Below are 5,698 nucleotides of genomic sequence, written 5' to 3'. Positions count from 1 at the left end.
AGCTCGTACACACACGGCTCTGCTCCGTACACCTCGTACAAATGCGGCTCCGCTCCATACACCTCGTACAGACACGGCTCTGCTCTGTACACGCTTGGCTCCATACACGCTCAGCTCCACTCCGTGCACACGGCTCTGCTCCATACACCTTGTACACACACGGCTTTGCTCCGTACACCTCCTACACACATGGCTCTGCTCCGTACACCTCCTACACACATGGCTCTGCTCCGTACACCTCCTACACACATGGCTCTGCTCCGTACACCTCCTACACACACGGCTCTGCTCCGTACACCTCCTACACACACGGCTCTGCTCCATACACCTCGTACACACACGGCTCTGCTCCATACACCTCGTACACACACGGCTCTGCTCCGTACACCTCCTACACACACGGCTCTGCTCCGTACACCTCCTACACACACGGCTCTGCTCCGCACACCTTGTATACACATGGCTCTGCTCCGTACACCTCCTACACACGCGGCTCTGCTCCGTACACCTCGTACACACACGGCTCTGCTCCATACACCTCGTACACACATGGCTCTGCTCCGTACACCTCGTACACACACGGCTCTGCTCCATACACCTCGTACACACATGGCTCTGCTCCGTACACCTCCTACACACACGGCTCTGCTCTGTACTCGTACACACTGCCCCGCTCCGTACACCTCCTACACACACGGCTCCGCTTCATGCACCTCGGCTCGTACACAAAAACTCCACTCCGTACAGCTCGTACACACACGGCTCTGCTCCGTACACCTCGTACAAATGCGGCTCCGCTCCATACACCTCGTACAGACACGGCTCTGCTCTGTACACGCTTGGCTCTATACACGCTCAGCTCCACTCCGTGCACACGGCTCTGCTCCATACACCTCGTACACACATGGCTCCGCTCCATACACCTCGTACAGACATGGCTCCGCTCCATACACCTCGTACACACACGACTCCGCTTCATGCACCTCGGCTCGTACACAAAAACTCCACTCCGTACAGCTCGTACACACACGGCTCTGCTCCGTACACCTCGTACAAATGCGGCTCCGCTCCATACACCTCGTACAGACACGGCTCTGCTCTGTACACGCTTGGCTCTATACACGCTCAGCTCCACTCCGTGCACACGGCTCTGCTCCATACACCTCGTACACACATGGCTCCGCTCCATACACCTCGTACAGACATGGCTCCGCTCCATACACCTCCTACACACACGGCTCCGCTTCATGCACCTCGGCTCGTACACAAAAACTCCACTCCGTACAGCTCGTACACACACGGCTCTGCTCCGTACACCTCGTACAAATGCGGCTCCGCTCCATACACCTCGTACAGACACGGCTCTGCTCTGTACACGCTTGGCTTCATACACGCTCAGCTCCACTCCGTGCACACGGCTCTGCTCCATACACCTTGTACACACACGGCTTTGCTCCGTACACCTCCTACACACATGGCTCTGCTCCGTACACCTCCTACACACATGGCTCTGCTCCGTACACCTCCTACACACACGGCTCTGCTCCGTACACCTCCTACACACACGGCTCTGCTCCGTACACCTCGTACACACACGGCTGTGCTCCGTACACCTCGTACACACACGGCTCTGCTCCGCACACCTTGTATACACATGGCTCTGCTCCGTACACCTCCTACACACGCGGCTCTGCTCCGTACACCTCGTACACACACGGCTCTGCTCCGTACACCTCGTACACACATGGCTCTGCTCCGTACACCTCGTACACACACGGCTCTGCTCCATACACCTCGTACACACATGGCTCTGCTCCGTACACCTCCTACACACACGGCTCTGCTCTGTACTCGTACACACTGCCCCGCTCCGTACACCTCCTACACACACGGCTCCGCTTCATGCACCTCGGCTCGTACACAAAAACTCCACTCCGTACAGCTCGTACACACACGGCTCTGCTCCGTACACCTCGTACAAATGCGGCTCCGCTCCATACACCTCGTACAGACACGGCTCTGCTCTGTACACGCTTGGCTCTATACACGCTCAGCTCCACTCCGTGCACACGGCTCTGCTCCATACACCTCGTACACACATGGCTCCGCTCCATACACCTCGTACAGACATGGCTCCGCTCCATACACCTCGTACACACACGACTCTGCTCTGTACACTTCATACACACTCGGCTCCGCTCTGTACACACACGACTCTGCTGCGTACACCTTGTACACACGGCTCCGCTCCATACACCTCGTACAAACGCGGCTCCGTATCCCTTGTACATACAGCTCCGCTCCATACACCTCGTACAGACATGGCTCCGCTCCGTACTCCTCGTGCACACACGACTCCGCTCCGTACACCTCATACAAACGCAGCTCCATATACCTTGTACATACGGCTCCGCTCCATACACCTCGTACAGACATGGCTCCGCTCCGTACTCCTCGTACACACACGGCTCCGCTCCCTACTCCTCGTACACACACGGCTCTGCTCCGTACACCTCGTACACATGGCTCTGCTCAGTGCACCTCGTCCACACACAGCTCTGCTTTGTACATCTCGTACACACACGGCTCTGCTCCGTACACCTCGTACACACACGGCTGTGCTCCGTACACCTCGTACACACACGGCTCTGCTCCGCACACCTTGTATACACACGGCTTTGCTCTGTGCACCTTGCACACACACGGCTCTGCTCCGTACACCTCGTACACACACGGCTGTGCTCCGTACACCTCGTACACACACGGCTCTGCTCCGTACACCTCGTACACACACGGCTGTGCTCCGTACACCTCGTACACACACGGCTCTGCTCCGTACACCTCGTACACACACGGCTTTGCTCCGTACACCTCGTACACACACGGCTCTGCTCAGTACACCTCGTACACACACGGCTCTGCTCCGTACACCTCCTACACACACGGCTCTGCTCCGTACACCTCCTACACACACGGCTCTGCTCCGTACACCTCCTACACACACGGCTCTGCTCCGTACACCTCCTACACACACGGCTCTGCTCCGTACACACTATACACACACGGCTCTGCTCCGTACACCTCGTACACACACGGCTCTGCTCCGCACACCTTGTATACTCACGGCTTTGCTCCGTACACCTCGTACACACACGGCTCTGCTCCGTACACCTCGTACACACATGGCTCTGCTCCATACACCTCCTACACACACGGCTCTGCTCTGTACTCGTACACACTGCCCCGCTCCGTACACCTCCTACACACACGGCTCCGCTTCATGCACCTCGGCTCGTACACAAAAACTCCACTCCGTACAGCTCGTACACACACGGCTCTGCTCCGTACACCTCGTACAAATGCGGCTCCGCTCCATACACCTCGTACAGACACGGCTCTGCTCTGTACACGCTTGGCTCCATACACGCTCAGCTCCACTCCGTGCACACGGCTCTGCTCCATACACCTTGTACACACACGGCTTTGCTCCGTACACCTCCTACACACATGGCTCTGCTCCGTACACCTCCTACACACATGGCTCTGCTCCGTACACCTCGTACACACACGGCTCTGCTCCGTACACCTCGTACACACACGGCTCTGCTCCATACACCTCGTACACACACGGCTCTGCTCCGTACACCTCCTACACACACGGCTCTGCTCCGTACACCTCCTACACACACGGCTCTGCTCCGTACACCTCCTACACACACGGCTCTGCTCCGCACACCTTGTATACACATGGCTCTGCTCCGTACACCTCCTACACACACGGCTCTGCTCCGTACACCTCGTACACACACGGCTCTGCTCCATACACCTCGTACACACATGGCTCTGCTCCGTACACCTCGTACACACACGGCTCTGCTCGATACACCTCGTACACACATGGCTCTGCTCCGTACACCTCCTACACACACGGCTCTGCTCTGTACTCGTACACACTGCCCCGCTCCGTACACCTCCTACACACACGGCTCCGCTTCATGCACCTCGGCTCGTACACAAAAACTCCACTCCGTACAGCTCGTACACACACGGCTCTGCTCCGTACACCTCGTACAAATGCGGCTCCGCTCCATACACCTCGTACAGACACGGCTCTGCTCTGTACACGCTTGGCTCTATACACGCTCAGCTCCACTCCGTGCACACGGCTCTGCTCCATACACCTCGTACACACATGGCTCCGCTCCATACACCTCGTACAGACATGGCTCCGCTCCATACACCTCGTACACACACGACTCTGCTCTGTACACTTCATACACACTCGGCTCCGCTCTGTACACACACGACTCTGCTGCGTACACCTTGTACACACGGCTCCGCTCCATACACCTCGTACAAACGCGGCTCCGTATCCCTTGTACATACAGCTCCGCTCCATACACCTCGTACAGACATGGCTCCGCTCCGTACTCCTCGTGCACACACGACTCCGCTCCGTACACCTCATACAAACGCAGCTCCATATACCTTGTACATACGGCTCCGCTCCATACACCTCGTACAGACATGGCTCCGCTCCGTACTCCTCGTACACACACGGCTCCGCTCCGTACTCCTCGTACACACACGGCTCTGCTCCGTACACCTCGTACACATGGCTCTGCTCAGTGCACCTCGTCCACACACAGCTCTGCTTTGTACATCTCGTACACACACGGCTCTGCTCCGTACACCTCGTACACACACGGCTGTGCTCCGTACACCTCGTACACACACGGCTCTGCTCCGTACACCTCGTACACACACGGCTGTGCTCCGTACACCTCGTACACACACGGCTCTGCTCCGCACACCTTGTATACACACGGCTTTGCTCCGTGCACCTTGCACACACACGGCTCTGCTCCGTACACCTCGTACACACACGGCTGTGCTCCGTACACCTCGTACACACACGGCTCTGCTCCGCACACCTTGTATACACACGGCTTTGCTCCGTGCACCTTGCACACACACGGCTCCGCTCCGTACACCTCGTACACACACGGCTCTGCTCCGTACACCTCGTACACACACGGCTCTGCTCCGTACACCTCGTACACACACGGCTCTGCTCCGTACACCTCGTACACACACGGCTTTGCTCCGTACACCTCGTACACACACGGCTCTGCTCCGTACACCTCGTACACACACGGCTGTGCTCCATACACCTCGTACACACACGGCTCTGCTCCGTACACCTCGTACACACACGGCTCTGCTCCGCACACCTTGTATACACACGGCTTTGCTCCGTGCACCTTGCACACACACGGCTCTGCTCCGTACACCTCCTACACACACGGCTCTGCTCCGTACACACTATACACACACGGCTCTGCTCCGTACACCTCGTACACACACGGCTCTGCTCCGCACACCTTGTATACTCACGGCTTTGCTCCGTACACCTCGTACACACACGGCTCTGCTCCGCACACCTTGTATACTCACGGCTTTGCTCCGTACACCTCGTACACACACGGCTCTGCTCCGTACACCTCGTACACACACGGCTCCGCTTCATGCACCTCGGCTCGTACACAAAAACTCCACTCCGTACAGCTCGTACACACATGGCTCTGCTCTGTACATAAACTTCCCCTCATCTAGGACCATGACAACCAGCAGAGCAGCAGAGTCCTGACCTGATACGCTGAGACCACTGACTCCTCCCCTCCAGTGACCTCATCAC

The sequence above is a fragment of the Ranitomeya imitator genome, chromosome 2 (genome assembly GCF_032444005.1).
Source record: "Ranitomeya imitator isolate aRanImi1 chromosome 2, aRanImi1.pri, whole genome shotgun sequence".
Classification (NCBI taxonomy): Eukaryota; Metazoa; Chordata; class Amphibia; order Anura; family Dendrobatidae; genus Ranitomeya; species Ranitomeya imitator.
Note: the sequence above shows the minus strand (reverse complement) of the source record.